A 23,827-nucleotide genomic window follows, 5' to 3' on the forward strand; every position below is an offset into this window, starting at 1 on the left:
AAAAAAGGTTCCCTGCTCCTGTTCTAGAACAAATCAAAATGCCATCCCAAATCTTTCTCAAAAGAGAAATCAGACAGGAAGAAATAGCAGAAAGAATTAGCAGTAGGTAAAAGCTTGAATAGACAATTGCAAGTCTCTCAGAAGAAATGAAGGAGAGAACAATAGATTGAGAATATCAGTATTATCGAAGTGAAAGATAATCTAGAAGAAGAAAATTAAAAATATTAAAATACTAAACAATCTCTATATTAATCAAATAATCACACATCAGAAAGTCTGAATGAAATGCATCTATGGTTCTGATTTGCTGTAGGATGTTTTAAATATTTAAGAAATCACAAGAGATGGGAGATATGCCACAAGAACTGAAGTGATACTGTTTCAGTTTTCAAAATATAGGCCAATAAGCTCAGTTTTCAAAATATAGGCTAATAAGCTTGACTTCAACTTCTGGCAAAATATTGTAACAACATTAAAGTGAAAACTTAGAAAGGGAAGAAATCATGCTCACCATAAGCTAGCATCAGGATCAAGCAATGTCAAATTAATCTAATTTCCTTTTATGATAGTATTACTAAAGTAGTAGATTGGAAAATGACAGATGAAGTAAACCTGAATTTTGGCAGAGTAATTATTATTACTTCTTACAATTTTCTTGCAGACAAAATAGAAAGATATGGACTATATAAAAGTGGTTAAATGGATTCCAAACTTTATGAATGACCAAACACAAAGAGAAATTTTGTAGATTCAATCTGGAGTAAAATACCTATTTGGAGTACCCAGAAAACTTGTTTTTGGATTTCATTAATATTACTGTGGCACAGTAGAAAGAGCACCAGTCCTGGAGTCAGGAGTACCTGAGTTCAAATCCGGCCTCAGACACTTAATAATTACCTAGCTTTGTGGCCTTGGGCAAGCCACTTAACCCCATTTGCCTTGCAAAATCCTAAAAAAAATATCACTGTTGTTCTTATCCTTTGTAATCAAAAAAGAATATAACATCAAATGAATGATGGCGTGACCTGTACAATATATTTATTATAGTGAGGAGAATGTTGTACAAAGACATTTTTCTCACCTCTTTTCAGAACTGTTTTCACTCCATGACCTGCTTTGATAGGAAACAGGACTTCTGGTGATGGTATGGATGCTGTAAAAGTCCCTGGTCTTTTGGATATTATTCCCTCCTATGTAAGCAAGGCATAATAGTGCCCTAACAACACTGGGCAAAGCACTAGTATGTGATTTTCTGGGGACAAATTGGTGACAACACAATATAGTTGACATTTTTACCATTGAATTAGACCATCATAGGCACAAATCTGTGAATAATCAAAACATTAAATGACATATAATCTCCAAAAGTCTAGAGTCTAATTATAATAAAAATTAATATCATATCAATTGAAAATCACTGGATTAAAAATAAAATATATACATACATCATAGAGGAGATGTGACTGCCCATTATCCATACGTTTTAGTAAATTATAAGTTCAGTGTAAGTCAAAAGTCAAAAAATTAGTCAAAAGCCCCAAATATCACTGTAATCTTAGGGTACATTAATGGAAATAAAATGTCCAGAATAAGGAAGATGGCAATTCATTGTACTTTATTGGTCAGGCCAAATTTGGAGAGTAGGATCCAATATTAGCTACCATGTTGTAGGAAGAAATTTGATAAGAAAAAGAAGAAGCTGCCCAGATTGGTGAACCCCAAACAAAACTATACAAGGTATATATAGAAGGACAGTGCATATCTACCCTAGAACAGATAATACTTGAGAGGGAGAGGGAGATAATAGCTATAATTAAGTATTTCCATGATTGTTACATAAAAGGGAAATTAGAACTATTTCAAGCAGGAAAGCAAAACTGGGATCAATGAAACATTACATGCATGAAGTCATATTTTATGTTATTTTTTAGATTTTTTTGGCAAGGCAATGGAGTTAAGTGACTTACTAAAGATCACACAGCTAAGTATTTGAGACTACTTTGAATAAGGTCCTCCTGACCTGTATAGGGTTGTGCTCTATCCACTGCACCACTTAGCTGCCCATTGACAAGCTATTTTTTTTAACAATAATAGTAATTAGAGATGTCTATGAGTATGATGTTTCAATAGATTGTGAATTTTCTGCCCTTGGTGATCCTCAAGTGAAAAATCAATGAATATATATTGATCATATCCTTGAGGAGACAAATTAGATGCCTTTCTATTGTTACTTTTAACTCAAAGATTCTACAATTCTATGGGATGTGCCCAAAATTTTGAGGAGGAGATAGATTCTGGTCTTCGTATCTTATTTTCTTTTGGGCTACTGCTTGATCACTCTTCAACCCTGATTTCAAATACTTTTCATCAACATGAGATGTTCAATGTGAGATGAACCTAGTGACTCCTGCCAAAAGGTTTCAGTTCTTTCATATTTCCATTCAATATCTTGTACCCAGAGAGCATGCATCTCAGCTGTGTTGTCTATCTCCACTGTACTTATCACTCAGGTTTCTCTGCTCTCAGGCAATCTCATTAAACTGACTTTAATTACTTATGTGAAGGAGAAGAGGGAAGCTTCTCATGTGCCTCTCCACAAGAGCCATCTTTATTGATTGGGTGGTGAGAGGATTTTGTCAGACAGAGGATTAGGAAAGGTTAGTTTCCCTAATTCCCTAATACTCTTCCTAGTGATAATTGGTTCCCAGGTGCAATGCCATCCCAAACACATACTCGATGCTGTTTGTTTACTTACTTCAGTTGTATCTGAAGTGAAGTTTATCACAGTTGAAAAATATGGCTTCCCAACATCTCCTCTGGTGGATAATTGAGAGTTGCCTAATAGGCTGCTGCTGCTGGTGGTTGAGCTACAATGGTTGCTTATGATTCATACCATTGCAGCAAAGTGATTTGCCATCATTTTGCTCATGACATTGTTCAGGTTGAATCAATCATCTGTCTCTTCCCAGAGTCCTTGAACAGTCTCTGGGAGCAGTTTAGGGGAGAAGCATTTCCTAAGTTATCAGACAGGCTTCCATTTGTTAAATGTAAAGTAAGGAAGTTGGACTAGAAGATTTCTAAGGTCCCTTCCAACTTAAAAATTCTATCCTCTTAAGAGAGATTAGATTTATTTTGTTCAGTTCCATTGTATATTACTATGAAAACAGAAAGAGAGAACATTGCACAGAGGAGGTCTCCACAGAAAGCATATGTTGCTAAGAGTAGTGATCATTCCCAAACTCTTAAATCTTGGTTTTCCCTCATTTAGGCTGAGTGTATCCACAGGAAAGAGGCCAGGATGGGAAGAGAATCTGGAAATCACATGACGATAATCTTTCAAAGGGTAGTGATGTTTAGAAGGGTGTGATTGCCACCTTCAAAAATATGAAGGGTTATTATGTAGAACACACTGAGTTATCACCTTTATAATTTTCAACAAATTAATTCCTCTCTCTAGGCTGCCATTTTGCCAAAATGAGGGGTTTGGATTTTAGGAGATCTCTATAGTTCTACCCACCTTAAAAATCCTGTGCTCCCAAGATCAGATTAATTTTGTTTTTGTTACCTGTTATAACATTAGGGGAGAGAAAAAGGAGGTGGAGCTTACCATAATCTATAATTTGTCACAAGAGACACCAACCACATAAAGGCATATATTTTAGAAGTATGACCATATAATCTCCTTAACTTGATCTTTTTTCTTTTCTTTGTACTTTTGCTAAGTTTTTTTTGTATAGCTCTCACCAAACAACAAGGTAAAGAAACATTAGGGGTTTGAAAAGTTTGCACAATACCTTTTAAATCCCAAGGTAGTGTCTTTTATATTTGACAGTCCTGCACTAACAGAACACAAGGAAATGTGCAGCTACTTTTGCTGGTTTATTCCTGGGATACTCAAGCCTGCTCTTGCTCTCCCTGCCACCTAATTCTTATTATCATAGATATAGTGTAGGGTTAGAGAAATATATTCTTCCTAAATAATTAAGAGAAGTAATGAAAAGAAATTGGCATGATCAAAGATCAGGCAAATGGTTACAAAAATTATAAAGCTATTACTTGTAACTTATATTCCTGGAGCACTCTGATTTTTATGAAGCACTTTCTTCTTAGGCAGTTACTGTCAGTATTACCCATTTCCCAGATAAGAAAATTGAGTCTCAGAGAATTTAAACAGCTTATCCAGTATCACATAGCTCAGAAGAGTCATTGCTGGAGATAAGTCAAATTCAGGTCCCCTAAGTTTAAAAGAAATGGTTTTATAGTGCACCTTGTTAAATCCAAATTCTTGATCTAATTCTGTAGTTTCAACAAATATGACCAAGACCTTTGTCCTTATGTCACAAACCCTCTCCCTGCAACCTAAATTGAACAGTAGACTATGCTTGCCTCATTTTATTTATATGTTTGATTGCTTAAATCACCAAGTTAAGCCAGGGGACACCTTCCTTTGCTATCCATCAATAAGAACTGCATTCTGACAATACTCATCTATTAGATTGGTTATGTACTCTACAAAATACAAGTGTTTTGTAGATTGCATAACACAAGTACTTCAAAATATGCATTTACATAGAGCCAATGTGCCAGAGGCTGCACTAATTGATTTGTTTTTTTTTTACAAATAAATTTAATTTCATTCTCACAACAATCCTGTGAGATAGATACTATCATTATCTCCTTTTTACAATTGAAGAAACTTAGAGATTAAATGACTTGCCCGAGGTCACCCAGCTAACGCATGTCTGAAGATGGATTTGAACTCAGAACTTTCTTGCTTCCAAATCCTGTACTAAACCCACTGTATTACCAGCCTCCTCATCAGGGAAAACTTTAAATTATTATTCTCTGTATCTCTCTGTTTCTCTCTGTCTCTGTGTGTGTCTCTGTCTTTTTGTCTGTCTCTCTACCTCTGTGTTTGTCTCTATGTCTCTATTTCTCTGAGTCTGTCTATCTCTATATCTCTGTCTCTGTCTCTCCCTGTCTCTATCTCTCTGTTTCTCTGTCTGCCTTTCTGTGTGTGTGTGTGTGTGTGTGTGTGTATGTGTGTGTGTATCTGTCTCCCTGTGTGTATCTCTCTGTGGTTGTCTGTCTGTCTTGGTCTCTCTGTCTCTGTCACTGTCTCTCTGTGTGTATGTCTCTCTGTCTCTCTGTCTCTCTCTCTCTCCCCCCGCCCCCTGCCTTTACCTTTTTTGTGCATGATCATATAATCTCCTGGATGTATGGTGGGTATGGATTTGTCCAATTAGACTCTTGGTCTACTAGGGAACTACAACTTCCTCTCTTTCTGCTTCATTTCCCATGGATTGCATTCATGTGAGTGTGGTATAAAAGTCACTCAGTTAGTCAATAAGAAGTTGTTAAGTGCTCAATACGGACCAGAAACAGGACTAAATACTAAGGCAATCACACAAGCATGGGTTGATAATATACAGTGGTCTATTCATAGTGCTAGAATCAAATGGAGTAAATTAATATATATATATGTATATCATATATTATGTATATTATGTATAATATGTATAATATATATGTATATATATATATATATATGTATATATGTTAGAACAATGAGCATAACCTAGGCAGCCTTCATTTCATCTATAGACCTACTCTAAACCTCAAAGTACCAAGAATTCATTAAAGGGGTACTCCCACCCAAACCATTCCATTATTCCATTACTCAAGTCCAATAGGTCCTGGCAAACATTCTCTAACTGATTTAGTATAAAGATCCACCCAATTAGGGGAGGTAGAGGAGGGCAGAAGTGATTTGAGATTTTGAGAAATTGAGGCATCAATTTCCTCTTCCAGTCATTCTCCCTTGCATAACATTATCCCTGGCTGGGAGTTCAATCCTGATCTCAGGTTGCATCTTGGAGCATCTGCTCAAAGACTGACTTGTACAGGATTTGATCAACCATTCATTCCCTCCATCTATTACTGATGGAATTCCAGGACAATCTAAGGTACAGAAAGATTTTTCTCTTCTTCCCTTGGACCATTATGCCTTAAAAATTTACCTGATCTAATCCTATGTCATTTCCACTCCAGATACTTGAATCCTTCTTCTTCTGCCTTGGCTGTATGGATGGAACCCAAGTAATATTCAGGTACACGGGGATGTGTTGGTGAATGTTTAAAATAAGCTGGGAGGAGTGAGGGCTGAGAGGGGGTTTGGAAAAGGGCCAGGGAGAAGGGGAAAGAATACACATAACACACTTTTCAGTTCAATCTGCATTATTAATATTTTCTCAATCCCTTACTTAGGTCTAGTTAATTAACAAAACAATATATCGAGTCCTGATTTACACCATTTGCTAACTTCCTGAAATATAAATGCTCACACTGAAAATTTAACAATCAGCTCCCAAGAGACACGCAGGATGACTCCAGAACATGTTGAATTCATTCGTTCTATGCTTGTTCTCCCTCAAACTCACTGACCGTGGTCATACTTATGACTCCTTCCCCTTTTTTAGAAAAAAAAGGACATTCCTTCATTACTCCTGTCTTCCTCTACCTCAGACTCATGAGTCATCACCTCAGCAGAGGTGTAAGGGGAAGTTTATGTCTTAGGAGTCCAGAGGTACCTTGATCCCTTAACATGTAGACTTGCCACAGCTGGTCAATGTATTGGTCATTCTCTTAATGGGGAGAGAGGGTTTACCCTGTTGAGCTTTGCTCTTCCTTACATGATATAATTTATATATATATATATATATATATACATATATATATACATATGTAAAACATAATATGTAACAATATATATGATGGTATTTCTATCATTTTGATATCACGGAAATAATGAAAATGCATATGTGTGACAAGAGGTGAGGGAAAGGGGTAGGCTAGAATTTGGTATCAAATAACAAAATGATCATTAATTAGAATCAAACAACATGGGGCAAAATATTACCTTGTAAATTTCAAGGAATTGTTATTACTTTTGAATTCCTTCCCACCTCTACCCAAATATGAGAGAATAATTTAATTTAATAATTTAAGGTGAATTTACATCTTATTTGTTTGCTCATTCATTTATTTAATTTATTTAGAATTTTAGATTTTTATAAGGGGAAATAGCTTATGATTGTGATTTATTATTATTACTTCACATTTTACCCGGCCATGACCTCTGTGGATGAAATCAATGAAAAAATCTCAAAGTTGATTTAGCTTCTCAAGAATTAAAAATGGTTCTTGGTTAAATTAGCTAGTTACACATGCATTCTCTGTAGTATTAATATCCCTTATGGGTAATTCATAAGAGATGACTAGAAAAGCACACAATAACATCCACCCAGACAAAACCAAGACATTTACACATATTGAATCTTAGATCCCAGCCCTATGCCACTTAATGTTCTTCAGACTAATGTCATTTCAAAATATTGAGTGTAAGGCCATCAAACCCTTCTGTGCTGTGATGCAGGTAATTACCGGGAACCTGTCACAGTTCACTCAGCTGAGTCCCACTGATGCAACACCTTATTATAATACCAGGTTTTTCATAACGATCACACAGAACTTTAGTGGTACTTTGGCCACCCAAGAATAGAGGTCCAATTTCTAACATGTTTTTATTGATAACAAGAAGGGCCTTCATATCTGTACTCATTCATTTTATGGATGAGGAAATGGAACCCAGGTAAGAGTATTCCTTACATAGATAGGACCATAATATAGGTACCAAAAGTTAGGGTCAAAATCAAAATTTTCTGATTCTAAATCCAGTACTACAATTCCTATGGAAGTCTTACTGGTAGCAGAGCAAGTTGTTTCTGAAAGAAAATCAAGCAAAGCTAGTGGATAGGAGATCCTGAGGTGGGGGAGGGGGGAGAAGAGTCATCCTTAATGGGAAAAAGAGCTGAAAGTATGCCCCCCCCCCAGCTTTCTATCTGAACTATCATTAACAAATTCAGATCTTTGCCAATTTGCATTTTAACTCAACTGCTTGTGTCAGACAAAGGCATCAGCAAGATAGCATTTCCAGACTCATCATTCTAAACAAAAACACTCTTCAAATGAAATGAAAGTGGAGGGAAATGTTTTCTCTCTCTCTCTCTCTCTCTCTCTCTCTCTCTCTCTCTCTCTCTCTCTCTCTCTCTCTCTCTCTCTCCCCCCCCCCCCCCCTTATTAGGGGAAAGTTTTATTAAACTTTTCCATTCATGAACACTTAAGGGACTTGTAGCATCTTCTCTGAAAAAGCACCAGTCTTTCTCCACGTAATCCAAGGATCTTTATTGTATGTGCTGCCTTCAATTCATTTTTCAAGTATATCATAGTGTTTTATGTGGTATTGGGCTTTAGGCCTCTGAGTAGAACACTGATTAAGAATACCACCATGCTTTATTTTTTGTTTTGTTTGTTGTTGTTTTTTATTTTTGGCAAGGCAATGAGGCTAAGTGACTTGACTAAGGTCACACAGCTAGATCATTATTAAGTGTCTGAGGTGGAATTTGAATTCAGGTCCTCCTGTCTCCAGGACTGGTGCACCTAGCTGCCCCTAATGCTTTATTTTTTAATTTATCTATTTGGGGAGGGCAGTTCTGCAAGCAGAAAATGGATCAGGAAATGTAGAGTTGTTTTTGTTGTTATTATTAAATGAATTATGAGTAACTAATTATTAGTAATGACAAATAATAGCATTATCTGTGTTCTAAAGTGTTTTGATCTGTTTTGACAAATATGTTCCAATTACATTTTCATCTGATTCAAGGGTGTTGCAGGTCAAATTATATGTGGAATGTTGTTCTTGAGTCTGATGTGGAATGTTGCTTTTGAGTCACATCTGAAACGAAGAAAGGGATTCCATAAGCCACAGCCGTGAAATGAGGGGGGGGGTACATTCCAGGCTTAGGGAATGTCCAATATAAAGGCAAAGAGAGAAGAGGCTGTGTATGAGAAACAGAGCTGCCTCTTTGGTTTTACTGAGAGCACAAGCAGAAGAGCCATGTACAATGAGGCTAAAAAGAGATTTGAACAAGGTTGTGAAAGGGATCTCCGGGAGTTTATTGGAGAGAAGAGTGACATACGCAGACCTGTGTTTAAAGAAAGCCAGCTTGACATCGTTGTGTAAGATGGATTGAACTTCTAGAAGGAAAAAACACCAATTAAAGGATGGGCAGGCAGGTGGTGGCAAGGTAAGGCAGGCAGGCAGGTTAGAGTGCCAGTCCTGGGGTCAGGAAAGATCATCTTTGTGAATTCAAACCTGGCCTGAAACACTGACTAGCTGTATGACTTGTAAGTTACTTAAACTTATTTACCTCAGTTTCTTCATCTGTAAAATGAACTTGAGAAAGAAATAGCAAACCACTCCAGTACCTTTGTCAAGAAAATTCCAAATGGGGTCACAAAAAGGCAAGTGTTCAGACAAGACTGAAACAACTAAATAACAACAACAAAAAGAGTTTCAGTGATTCCATCAATTCAACAGGAAAATCCTTTAGTATTTCTTTAATGAGTAACATTTATAATGTAGTCCTTCAATATTTGAACCCCATGTACCATAAGGAGGCCTGCAAAACTATATGGCCATACAAGATAAGGATGAAATTCAGAAATGTTTAACAAAATAGAACAGCACAATACAACAGAGATAATGTTAATTGGAGAGGGGGGTTAAGTCAATATATGACCATAGGAGTCCATTTCTATTTGAGCTTAGCACTAATTATAGTGATTTAATTCATGGGAAAAAAAGTAATTTGAGTAAAAAAAAGATGGTGCTCACTTCAGCAGCACATATACTAAAATTGGAACTATACAGAGAAGATTAGCATGGCCCCTGAGCAAGGATGACACGCAAATTCGTGAAGCGTAAAAAAAAAAGATGTACTTCACTTACTCTTAGAAAGACTTAAGAGGAAAACCAAGGGCAAGATTGAACACAATATCAATATTCCATACAATTGAAATTTTGCAATACAGTCACCAAGAGGGAGGAAAAAAATAGGTTCCACTTGCTAGTTTTTGGCTTTGACAAGTCCTTTCCCCTCCCTAAGGCCAAGTTTTACCCTTCTTTGTCACCAGGGCAGAACAGTGCTTGGAACATAGTAGATCCCTAAAAAATCTTTACTGACTGACTGACAAGGCAGGTATGTCACCATAAAGGAGGCCTACTACATGAACAGATTCATACTTAAGCCTTTGTATCTTCTGTCCAACCCACACTCTAGATCCAACAATGACTAGATCATGGAGTCATACAGGGAAGAAAGAATATCTAAAGTTAGGATAAGTGTAACAACTGGAAAGATGTTTCCACATATTTTATCCCTCAGCAGATGACTAGATAAGTTGAGTAGGGATATGGTTAAGAACTTTAAGAAGTCTGCTAAAAAAAACCTTAATATTACAAAAACTGAAAATCCATTGATTTTGTTTGTCTTGTTTTTAAATTAAATTTCCTGCTGAGAGAGTTAAACCTCATTCCCACCTAGTAGGAAAATCTTTCATCAGATAATGAGATCAACATCAAACTTAGTACTGCTGACTTCTCAGGAATTGGAAGCTTGGATGAGATGAAGGAAGAGAGAAGTGATATTTTAGGTTTGGGACTAAAAGGATGGATCTGAGTGGAGTCAGACTATAGCTAGCCAGTGACTAGGTGAAGGGTATTGGAAATAGGGGAGAGAAAGCAAAAAGTAGGAGAGATTCATTATGTGTTTGGAGATGTACAGCCTTATTCTTCTTTCTAACCCTTCTAATCTCAGTGGGAACAAGTATAGAGTTTAGCAAGGCTTGCAAATTGATAAGTAGGTGCAGAATAATGAAGTTTCATGGCACCAGAGCCCAAGTAGTCATTAAAGTGTAAGCATGATCTTTTTGTAAAAGGTAGGGTAAACAGGCACAAGCTATGCCTCTTTTGCCATTCTCTCTAGGACTCTGATGGTGGCTAGAGAATGAGAGTAAAAACTTTAAAGGTGACAGTCAATACCTAAGTTCTCAGGACTGGTTGGAAAAGCTATAAATACTTTACTTTTGTTTTATTTGTTTTTTGCAAGGCAGTGGGTTTAAGTGACTTGAAAAAGGCCACACAGCTTGGTAATTACTAAATATCTGAGGCCAGACTTGAACTCAGGTCCTCTTGTCTCCAGGGATGGAGGAAAGGAGGGAAAGAGAGCTAGAAACACACAAAAAATGGTGTCATGAAAAGCAGAGAGGAGAAAATATCTAAATGGAGTTGATAAATAATGTTGAATGTTTCACAGATTAAGAAAGATGAAGATTGAGAAAAGACCATCAGATTTGTCAATTAAGAGATAACTGGTAATTTTATAGACACTGACCTCCATTCAGTAATGAGTTGAGAAAGCAGAATACAAAGTATACAGAAGTGAAAAAATGAAGAATCAGGGAAAATGAGAAGAGATTGGCTGCCGTTCTTCTTAGTATTTAGGTAAGGAAATAAAGACCTATAGAAAAACCTTATGAGTTGATAGTGACAAATACAGATTTTTAAGGGGGAGGGGACAAAGATATTGATTTATCTATCTACAAATAGGGAGAAGTTTAAGATTTGAAAGGTTTAGCTATTAGGATGAGAGAATAGCCAGTGAAAATAGAAGTGAATTTGATCACAGGTAATTATTGGCTTTATAGGGAAGACAACACATCTATTTATCAGAAACTAAAAGTAGAAAGAATTAGTGAGGAGGAAATGCTGTCAAAGGGGTTTGAGGTCTAGAGATAGAGAGAAGAGGAAACTCATGGTAAATAAACTCTATGTTTCTAAATATCCAGGTTCTCTGATGAGAGGGTCAGAAGACTGATGGTATGGGAAGCTTGAAAAAAGAAAAAAATTTATAATAGCCACTGGAGGAGTGAAAGGAAGAATAAATTTGGGAGGAATAGAATGATTGCCTTCCTATATTGAAGGTCCAGGTGGTATTATGATAAAAATTTGTAATGGATCCAATTAGTACAGATGCATAATGTTTTCTAGAGGCAGCAATGGATAGTGGTTCAGTGGATAGTGCTGAGAGTAGAATCAGTTAGACTTGAGTTTAAAACCAGCCTGTATAACCCTGGATAAGTCACTTAACTGGAGAAGCTTCTGTGGCAAAACACTTCAATATCTTGGCTAGGAAAATCTCAGGGAAAGTACTCAAGTATTTTCTTCTACAGGGGCATAAATGACAGAAACCACTGAATAGCAACAACAATAACAATAGCAACATCACTTTTTCTATCAGATTCGGCAACATGTGAGTAAGGAGGAAGGAGGAAGATAGAACAATCTAGGGTTAAAATTTGGCAATGCATGAGTCACATTAGGACAAATGACAAGGGATTTGTGAGTAGAAGATGCTATAGCACTGAAACTACAAGATAAATGTTGGGAAGAGAGGAAAGTAAAGCTATAGCATTGCTTTCACTTGGGAACAGTACTAAAGTGTTGGGAGACTACAGGTCACACTGAAGATGAAGAACAAATTTAGTAGGTATAAAATAGTGAGGTAGAGTGAAGTCTAGAAACAGATGAAACAATAGGATCCTTTACCCAAGGGAAAAACTGAATTTATAAAGTCAAATGGTAGAATTGGAAGGGGTTCTAGAACAGAAAACAAAAACTACTAGTGCTTGAAAGGACTCCAGATACTAGAACTTTAAAGCTGAAAGGAATCTTAAAGAGATCATTTAGATTCTAGTTCAATGCCTTTATCCCCCAAAAAAGAAATAACTGAAGATAAAAGAGGACAGATCACTTATCCTGAGTAGTCTAGGGGAGATGTATAAAGGTATTATATATCAAAAGAAGAGAAAGATATTGAAGAAATCATATAGAAAGCCCTATAGATAAACTTCCCCTACCTAAAAGTTTTGCCACAGATTCTACTTTTGTGCTTTTCCAAACTATATGAAATGAATCAGTATGTCTCTGGTAAGGAGGAAGTCAGATACTCAGAGCAAATTAGTATTCATGGACACAGTCCATCATTAATCATCATCCTCGGCTATGTATTAAACATACTCTTCCACACGATGCTATTTGTTCTAAGCACTATAGAGAATAATTCAAACAGGCAGTCTCTAACCTCCAAGAACCTAGACTCAATGAAAAGTCTATATTTCAGTAATTCAGTCATATTCATATTTTAGTATGTAGGAATATAGGTATTTTGTTGTACTTTATATCCCTAATCATTTTTATTATTATAATAACTACATTGTGTAAATTCAATTCAAAACAACCAAAATTTATTAAGTACCTATTCTATGTGAGATCCTTTGCTCTAGTGAAGATGAAGGAAAAAAATGAAACTCACTGTCCTCAAGTAACATTTATTCTACTAGGGGAGCTGCTGCATATATTCAAATAAGGTAAGGACAATGGAAAATAGAAGACAAAGAAAATATGTATTCGAATTGTTAAATCAAGGTTAGGTGGAGTAGGATGCAATTAGGAATGAAGACAGGAATGATAGAGGAAACAGGGTTCTGAGAGGATCTACAGAAAGAGTGGTGGCAATTACTGCAAGGACAGCAGTCAATGAAGGACTTCTCCCATAGAGGAAACACATCTCCTCCCACTCCTGAACTTGCTCAATGGTGCTGCACCTGGCCAAGACCTGCTAACTCTGTGCTACAGAAGAATGATTCTGCTCTTGATAATATTGATGATAATAGCTACTATTTATAGAATGCTTTTAGATTTATGAAGTGCTCACATTATCTTCTGTAAACATAACTTTTAATAAGAAAATCCAGCCAGTTCCATCTTGTCTTGAGATAAATGAAGAAACAATACTATATACACCACTATAACAAAGAGTTCAATGGAAAAGTTTAATGTGCTCAGATCAGAAGAATGGAGAAAAATAGTGACAGATACAAACCAGTATGGTGGGGAAGATGATAATATCTTTAATAGAAATAATGAAGTTTGTAGGTGGTGGGTTAGAGACAAGAAAGGGGGAAAATGATGAATGTTAATTTGGACGAGAGGACTTTGAAAGGAAGATATAGAGATAACTAACAGTTGGAATGTGAGACTAAATTTATACATAGAAATTAAGGTAGCTATATAGATTTGGGACTCATCTGAATTGAATTCATAGGAATGATAAGATGACAAATAGAAAAGGCATAAAGGCAAGAATATCATGCTGACAGAGATACTGCAAAGAGACCAGAGAAGGACTGATCAGATAGGTTTAAAAAGAACAAAGAATTGAGGCCCGGGAAGAAAGGTTAACTAGAATGAAAGTATGATTGACTTAGGCTTTTGGAGTCTTTCTATGGTGATCTGCAAAAGGAACAAGTTTAATCAGATGATCTCTAAGATCCTTTTCTGTTCAAAATGGATGATCCCATGATCAGTACAAAGGATCTAGAGCCAAGACACTAGATATAAAAGAATCTGCAAAAACAAAAACAAACAAGCAGTTAATAAGATGGAAAAATTTATCATGGCCTGAGGCAAAATTTTCATATCCAGAATTCTGTGCTTGTGGGGTGTCCTCACCTCCCTACTCCTTTCCAAATTCTTTGTCACAGGACTCAAATAGATATTCAAATTCATTTTTATTTTTAGTAAATCATCTATGTAAAGAAGCAGCAGATGAAAAAAAAAATCAAGCTTTGGTAAGGTCAAGGGAAATGTTTGTGTGGAAATGGGACCAACTAACCAATCACCCTTAAATCAACAGCCTTACATATGAGTAGTAAATGACAGTGTTTTCTGTATTAACTGCCAACCAAACCCTCCTGCACTAATGCCACAAAACTGTCAGTGGGGCTTGTTCTCTGCAGCTTCTCTCCAACAATTGGCCAGGACTGGCTGCTGCTATATCAGAGAAATCAGAATCAGATCGATTGGCCTTGACAGGTGATGCACTTCAAGTAAACCCTTTCCATATGGCCCTGGGTGCTACTGAATATTTGAAGTGCCTCAACTTCTGTGAAGAGAATACAAAGAAGACTGAAACAGCAGATGCTCTAGGGAGAGCTTTTCTGCTTTAGAAAGTTGGTTTGTTTTCTTTTTTTCCCCTTTCCTCTTTTGAAGAGCAAAATTACAAAATGACATCAGTGCTTTAAAAAAAAATTCGATGACTGGGCTCAGACATTTCTCCAGGGGGACATTTCAGTTCTTCTATGAGGTCTTATCAGGCACTGAAATCACCAGGGACTGAGTCTTGCTCTCCAGATAATGCTTATCTACATTGCTTCACTAGAAGAGACCCATTCAGTAATTTCTTTAGACTCCATGGGAATTTTCTCATATTCCCTGAAACAATAAACCAGAACAGTCACCATCCTTTGACACTAGCAGAATACATTCCAAAGAGTAGGACATTAGCAGGCATGAAGGTACCTATAATTACTTTGTTTTATTCACTTCTCTATCTTCCCTACATACCTCCCTCTCTCTCCCATTTCCCTCTTTTCCTTCTCCCTCTCCCCCATTCTTTTCTCTCCTTACTTTTTTTGTTCTTTCCCCTTCTTTCCCTCTCCATTTCTTTTTTTAACAGATAAACAGCTGAAGTTAATCAAAGCCCCAATAATCATGTACCATTCTCATGATAGATTTGTAGATGTGCTTAGCATTGATATGAAAGTTAAAGGGGGAACCATCTGTGGGTTTGATGGTTATGCAGTTTTCCTGGGTAATCCCATGAGAAATTTCCTTGTGCCTTCTTAGGAACAGGGAACCACATCTCCTTATAAAAAGAAATAGAACCAAAAGGGTCATGGAGAGGCCATCCATCCCTAAACTTAGGCAGAACCCAACATGATATGGTAGAAAGACTTCCAAGATTGGAGTCAAGATACTTGGTTTCATATCATGTGATACTTTGTGACTCGACAAATGACTTAACCTCTTTCATTCTGTTTTATCATCTGTATAATATCATCTGTATAATACCTTTACTATCAACCTGATAAGATTTTTAGGAGAGGCATTTTCACTCAGACTGGCAGTGTGGGATTCATTTTTGCAAATTATTTTTGCAAATAATTTTTACTATCATCTTTCACAAATCCCTCAAAGAACTCCAGTTTTTGGCCCTCTCTGAATGCCAATTTCTATCAATGGAATAGTTATTTTTATTCTCTGGACTCAAAACCTCATTCACCTTGGACTTCCCCCCCCCCATATTCAAATACCATCAAGTAAGATCTGTATTTCTTGGGTAAGTACTCCTAATATCTTTTCCTTCAAATTCTACTTGTATTTTCTTCATTATAATTTCATAATTGAATTACTGCCAAAACGTCCAAATGTAATTCCTTGATTGAAGACGCCTTTTTAGAATCAATCAACATTTATTGACTATGTTCTAGGTGCCAGGTACTATCCTAGGCACTAGGGAGACATATATAAAAGTGACAATCCTTGCCCTCAAGGGGTTTATATTCTACTGGGAGGGAAAGGGAAGAATAGGAGGGCAAGGATATAACATAAGATCACAGGGTCATAGATTTATGGTTGGACATTGCCTTGGAGAGCAATTAGCCTAACTCATACATAAAAAAAGAATCCCTACTTCTAATATCTAAACATGTGGTTATCCAACAACTAAGGACAACGAATGCATTACCACTCGAAACAGCCCATTTCATAGGCAGCACTACTTGTTACAAAGTTATTTTCCAATTATCATGTTTGATTTTGTCTTTTTTCAACTTATATCCATCTATTCTAATATTGCCCTGGATAACCAAACAAGTCTGGTTCCTTCCCCCTGCTCCCAAAACAGTCTTTCAGAGTCTTCAGTGTAACAATGACATCCTTACTGAATCTCCTCTTCTCTGAACTAAACACCCCCAATTTTTTCAAACTGTATATACATCAGACTCTTCATAATTCTTGTTGCTTTTCTCTGAGCTTATCAATTTCCCTTTTAAACTATGGTGCCCAAAACTCATCACAATATTCCAGATGAAACATGATGAAGGCAGAGTATAGAAAGGCTATGATCATCTTATTCCTAGAAGCTTTGCCTCTCTTAATGCAACCCCAAAACACAAACATTTAGCATTTTTGACTATTTTTAAACTACATTGCACTGTAATTAAACTGATATTAAATTTAAAAGTCTTCAGCAGACTTTCTGTTTTCAGACAATTTGCTGTCTGATTATGTCTTATTGTTATTGTTGCTGTTGCTGTTGAATTATTTCAGTCATATTTAGCTCTTCTTGACCCCACTTGGAGTATTCTTGCAAAGATACTGGAGTGGTTTGCCATTTCCTTCTCTAGCTCATTTTGTAGATAAGGAAATTAAGGCAAATAGAATTAAGCAATTTGTCCAGGGTCACAAAGCTAGTAGGTCTCTAAGACCTGATTTAAACGCATGAAGATGAGTCTTCCTGATTCCAAGTCCAGTTCTCTAACCACTTTGGCCACCTAGCTCACCATGCCCTGGCCATCTTTTACTCATGAAACTTAATTTTCTTGTACTCAATCCTAATATCTTACATTTATTCATACCAAATTTCACCTTTTTAGACTTACCCCGGAGCTCTAGCCTATCAAAAAATAGAATTAACTTGTTCATTCAAAGTTTTAGCTATCCCTCTTAGTTTTCTATCACTTACAAATTTAATGAATATCTACTATTTTATTTTCCTTCCTAAATTAGTTGTTTAATAGCACAGGATCAAACAAAGGGTAATCTAAAGATAACTTCCTGACACAATCATACTGATCAATTAAAAACTGCTATTTAAGTCCAGCCACCCACACAGATCTAAAGCCATCTAAATATATAATTACCTAGTAAATCACTTAACAAACCTCACTATGTACCTACTATGTGCTAAATGTCAAGCTTGGAACTAGTCCACATTTTTTTCTATTTTCTACCCCAAAATAATATCAGATACTTAATCAAAAGTTTCCTAGCACCTAGATGAACAGTCTATATAGCATTTTCATCATCTATCAGTTTAGTAAACCCATCAAAATGAAAATAAATTAGCCTTTTATCTTTTCTTAATAAAGCCATAATGACTCCCTGAAAAGTCTTTTCCAGATATTCTGCAACCATGCCTGCTAATGTCTAATTCTAGGATTTTACTGTGATCACTGTTACAAAAACACAGGGAGGTGAAAATTTCCAGAAAGAGGAGTTGGTCAACAATGTCAAATACCAAAGAGGAGTCAAGAAGAGTGAGAACTGAGAAAAATCAAAAAAGAGATCATTAGTAACTTGGAAAGAAAAATTTCAGTTGATTGAAAGGTCAAAAGCCAAATTGCAAAGGACAACTAAATGAGAGAAAGGAAAAAAAGGAAGTAATAAGTATATATCTTTTTTAGAACTATTCCACAAAAATACCTGATTAATCTTTCTTAAACATATCTTATATGACATCATTATTGTGTTCAAAATCTTTCACTTAACCATAGGATAAAATCCAACTCCTAAACCCATTATTTAAGTCCTGCCTGGCCATTCTGTGATGTTTCAGTCAAGCTTCATCTTTGATGCCCCTAACCCCCACCAAAACACAGCACCCTTGTTCATTGAAGAGAAAATATTAAGTAGTTAAAAAATTATAGATTTCATCATAAAGCATGTATTCAAATTCTGGCTCTATTCCTTGTTAGCAAATCAGGGGAGTTTCCTATTCTTCTTAATGAATTTTCAAACAATTCACTTGTCTTCTCACCTTGGAATTTACCTATGTCCCAATGACTTCCTTCTCCTATTAGTAAATTCATTCCATACCCTTCATTTAGGAAAGGGTTTCTGGTCAGCAATTTTTCATTTCTCTCCTACTTCTGTTTCTAATTCTCTAGACTTCACTATCATTTCCCTTCCAGCTCTTCCTCTTTCCTCCAACTTCTACCCTCTCCATATCCACCTGCTTTCAAATTTCTAGTAAATGATTTTCTTTCCTCCATTAGAATGTGAGAACTGTCTTTCATTTGCTTTTATTTATGCCCCAAGCACTAAACACAGTGCCCAGGAAATAGTCAGTACTTATTAAATACTAGTTGACTGACTGATTGATTATATCACTCAGTGAAGGGCATGAATATATCAAATGGCACCTGAAGATCTATTCACATCACACAAAAGATGAGTTACTGTATGTCATGGAGAGGGTGAGAAAGGACTGAATTCCCTCTCAACTAGCACTAAGCACATTCCAACCTGTTATATTATCTTGTCATGGATTTGTGACTTGTTTCTTCTCCCTTTCTACATGTCAAGTCCCTCAAGGGCTATTCTTACATATTGCCTTATATTGAGTGGTCTGAGATTAAGCGAACAAAGATGACTTTGATCAAAATCTAGAACGGTGATATTCCTTTCAATTTCACTGTAACCATATGTGATAATGTTTTCTACTACTCCTAAAAATGCCAAAGGAAGAGCCTTTCATTTGGTTCTCTCTTTAGTGATACCACCAGAATTATTCCCTAGCACAACCACATGTTTTACAGTTTCATACACAGGCAAGTAATTATATTGTCTTTATAATTATTCCTTGAATTGAAGTATTTTAAAATGAAGAGTATAGGTTTAGAGATGGGAGGGACTTCAAAGGTCTAACTCCTTCATTTTATTAAAGAGGAAATTGAGACCCACAGAAAGTGGAAAAACTTGGTAAAATAATCCTCACACTAAAAGGGTATTTTGTTTTCCAATACTCCTTTAGATGAATGTTAGCAAGTGAATAAAGGTCTGGATTTGGAATCAGATTATCTTTGTTCTAATACTGTGTTGTTGTTTTGCCATTCACTGATAATATGCTTCTAGGCCCACTGTCAAGGTTTCCTCTATAAAGTATTGGTATTCTCTTCAGGAAGTTCAGCTCTTGTTGCCACCATGGCTAGTGTTTTCAGATTGCTTACAATCCACTTAGATTCTGGTACTGTTTTTCTCTAGCAATTTTGTAGGGAAGGAGGATAAGATTCTTGATCTTACTCATGGTATCTTCCTTAAAGAGACATAATCTGACAAAAGACAATATCACCAGACCTTCTAAATATAATTCTTTAGTATTTTCTGAAAATCAGAGGCATTTCATTTAAATATTTTGCTTGTAAAAGGAAAGATGATGAAGATTTAACTTCCTGATAAGTTAAAAAAAGTTAGGCAGAGAAGAAAGAGTATAGGGCTAGCATTCAGAAGATCTTCACTAGTCTCAGTGCCAAACTGGAAAACCCACTAGTTTTTACAGGACAGCAAGCAAAACATTTCTTTTTTCTTGGTCGTATTTACCCTTGTGTATCTTAAGGGATTTAGATGAGAAGATTTCTAACTTAGCTTCCACCAAAATATATGATCTTCTTGAGTTTCTTTTGGTTCAAATATTCTATATTCTATGACCTGAATTAACTTTCAGCGCTGTCTTTCTAACCCCACTTCTAGTTCTGATATAGTATGTTCTATGTTCTAATACTCTTCTGTTTCCAGCTCTTGTTTCTCTCCAATGATAAGATCTGATTCTTCTGTACAGAATCTGCAGAAAGAGTTTAAGACTGAAACATGATGAACACATGATATGATTATGGTAACTACCTCATGAAGAAATAGATATTAGCATCCAGACTCCAAGAGCAATAGGAAGGATCTTATAGTATTTATTATACTTATTATATATTGGATTATATTCAAATATGGGGGGTTCAAACAGAATTTAAAGTCAGAAGACATGGAATTGAGACTTGTTTCCTCTACTCAATTGTTATATAAACTTGGGTAATAGCATGCTTAAAACCAATGTCCATTGGATCTAGGTTTCCATATCTCTTCAACTGGCAATGAAATCAAATGTTGTCTGGCTTCAGAAACTTTCACTTTATAGACTAACAATACAATTGTAAAGAATTTTAAATACATTTCATACTAGAGTCTCCCAACAAAACTGTGATGTAGGAACTACAGGTTATTATCCTATTGAAGATGAGAAAACTCCAAGATGTTACCTAATTTGTCTATAGTCATGCCAAAGCCAGGAAAGTTTTTCTGTCTTCATGTCTAGTGATGAATTCACTGCACCATTTTGCTCATTTTCTCTTGCCTTGAGGAAAGCATTTATTAAACCAAGAAGTATTTATATACATACATATACATATATATGTGTATATATATATATGAAAATTCTAAGATTATTTTCTCCCTTAAATATTTTTAAAATTATTTCAATAGATTTTTCAATTAAATTTCAACCTAGAAAACACTTATTAAGTACCAATAATGTCCAAGGAATCAGTAAGATGCAAAATTTAGCCATAATATGGCATAAAAGTTATCATAAAGCCATATGAATCAGATCATTCAGCTGAAATTTTCCTCCTAAATTATCCAAAGCGTCTTTTAGCAAACACTTGATCTGCTTGACAAGCAAAGATATATGGCTGCCAAGGGCAACTCCAACTTAAAATACAGACTCATTTGTAAAACCTTCCAGGAGTGAAAATCAGAAGAGTATGAGCAATATCGCCTCATAAAACTGAGGCGCAATAGAGGGAAAAAAAACAAGTTTGCAGAAGGCTTGGCCAGAAATCTAATTAAACCACATCATCCTGAGAGCATTTAGGGATGAAACTGGAAAGAGGACAACAGAAGAAAAATGGAAAAAATCTGTTGAGCCATCTATAATCTCTTTCTCATAGTTACAACAGAGCCACAACATTTGTTCTCAAAAAAATACCACCATTAATGATCTTCAGGATATTAGGAAAATCATTGAATCCCTCCAAACCACAGTTTTCTCATCTTCAGAATGAGATAATTAAGATAGATAGTCTGTATATATAATGTTTCCTCTATATCTAAATCTAATGTCCTATAATACCTGAGAGAGAGAGGAAACAAAATCCTTGGGAAAATAAGTAATTTTATTATTGAAAAAGGCAAAGGAGAAATTTTCAGTAATCACCATATAGCTACCTAATTTCCCATCTCTAAAAAGTCACTATGACAATAATCTCCACATTTGTCAAGGACATTATTTCTGAAAGTATGAAATGGTAAACGTTGACCTTTACAAACAATATTCTATAGCAATCCACATCCTAGTAATCAACAATTGACTGAAAACTATAGAGAATACAACAGGCTCATTGTTCTCATTTTGGGAAAAAAACATAAAATAAAAGCAATTGAGTTGGTACAGCAAAATGTTGCCTTAAAGGCTTTCTTTCAACAAGATGTTTTCTATGCATATGTTGAAATAATACAAGATGACTTGAAAGTTGGAACAACAGAGATAACTTTGTTAAATAACCTTCAGATTATTACTTTCATATGAAGCATAAAATAGGCAGATGTTTGATTGCCAAAGATGCCTGCCATTGTCACACAGTATATTGGGAAACAGAATCCAAATGTAAAAGGAATTCCTTATAACTAAGAAAGTCTCCTCAAGTGCCCTGTTTATAAATGATACTATGCTGATTTAAATACTCAGGAATACTGCAAGATCTTTTAAATGATGTGTGTAGTAGCTCCAGAGTTTGTTCTTGATATCCACATAGGGAAAACTAAATGAATGTTGAATGCCTATTGCCCCAACTATGCTGTGTATTTAGATGAAAAAAATCTATTAAACTATCAATTAATAGAGCTTGAAAAGACACTAAAGCTAGATGATGAACTTGACCCAAAATTGAATAGTAGAAATCTGGGATGGACAGGTTTTTGGGAAACTATGTAGTACTTTTACTGATCCCAAGCTTCACTCTTTGAAGCTAATTTTTTTTAAAATAAATAATCTTCAGGTAATGTTATATGACTGTAAATCAAAGAATGCTATAGATTCAAAGAATGAAAAACACAAACCACCCAATAGTAAGGGAATAAAATGATGTGAATGAGTAAGTTGGAGTATACCCAGGAGGAAATGCACAAAAGAAAAATGTCAACAATAGTATCAGATGATAGCATGATTCAAAGATTTAGTGTTAGTGAAGTAACATGGGATGTAACAAGGGATAGCTAATAGAAGGCCACATGTTTCATTGGTCCCCATTTTTTTGCAAGGCAATGGGGTTAAGTGGCTTGCCCAAGGCCACACAGCTAGGTAATTATTAAGTGTCTGAGACTGGATTTGAACCCAGGTACTCCTGACTCCAGGGCCGGTGCTTTATCCACTGCACCACCTAGCCGCCCCGTCCCCATTTTTAATATCAAAAAAATTGAAAAAAATCCCAATAGAGTATTTAATTCAGCTGAAGAAGAATACTGCTCCAGTCACTTGTTTTAAAATCTCTATGTGTCTCTCTTTCAAAAGTGCTTTTTTATAAACAACATATTATTAGATTCTGGCTTCTAATCTATCCATCTCTCCACTTCTCCACTCTACTTGCTGAGTGAGGTCAACCCATTCACATTTATAGTTAGGATAACTAACTATATATTTCCTTCCATTTATTCATTTATTTATTTATTTAATTAGTTAGTTTATCCCCAGACTCTCTCTCCTGTTCCTCTTCTTTTTTCTTTCTTTTTTAAAGGATTTTATTTATTTTGAATTTTACAATTTCCCACCCCCACCCCCCACAGAGGGCAATCTGTTAGTCTTTACATTGTTTCCATGGTAAGCACTGATCTAAGTTGAATGTGATGAGAGAGAAATCATATCCTTAAGGAAGAAAAATAAAGTACAAGAGATAGCAAAACTACATAATAAGATAACTTTTTTTTTTCATTTAAAGGTAATAGCCTTTGGTCTTTGTTCAAACTCCCCAGTTCTTTCTCTGGATACAGATTGTATTCTCCATTGCAGATAAACCAATATTGTGCCTGATTGTTGCACTGATGGAATGAGCAAGCCCATTAAGGTTGACTATCACCCTATGTTGCTGTCAGGATATATACAGTGTTTTTCTGGTTCTGCTCATCTTGCTCAGCATCAGT

At 35.7% G+C, this 23,827-nt stretch overlaps 1 protein-coding gene and 1 non-coding gene across 2 annotated transcripts in view; one reads left to right on the plus strand and one right to left on the minus strand.

The window, feature by feature from the left end:
• The window catches only part of HS3ST4 (heparan sulfate-glucosamine 3-sulfotransferase 4), a 458,983-nt gene that overhangs the window by 225,284 nt on the left and 209,872 nt on the right, over nucleotides 1-23,827 (minus strand). The window lies entirely within an intron of this gene.
• Nucleotides 9,729-9,835, plus strand: LOC141496753 (U6 spliceosomal RNA). The gene has a single exon (XR_012471150.1). It is a non-coding gene; the product is annotated as a U6 spliceosomal RNA (small nuclear RNA).

Source organism: Macrotis lagotis, chromosome 8 (assembly GCF_037893015.1).
Source record: "Macrotis lagotis isolate mMagLag1 chromosome 8, bilby.v1.9.chrom.fasta, whole genome shotgun sequence".
Classification (NCBI taxonomy): domain Eukaryota; kingdom Metazoa; phylum Chordata; class Mammalia; order Peramelemorphia; family Peramelidae; genus Macrotis; species Macrotis lagotis.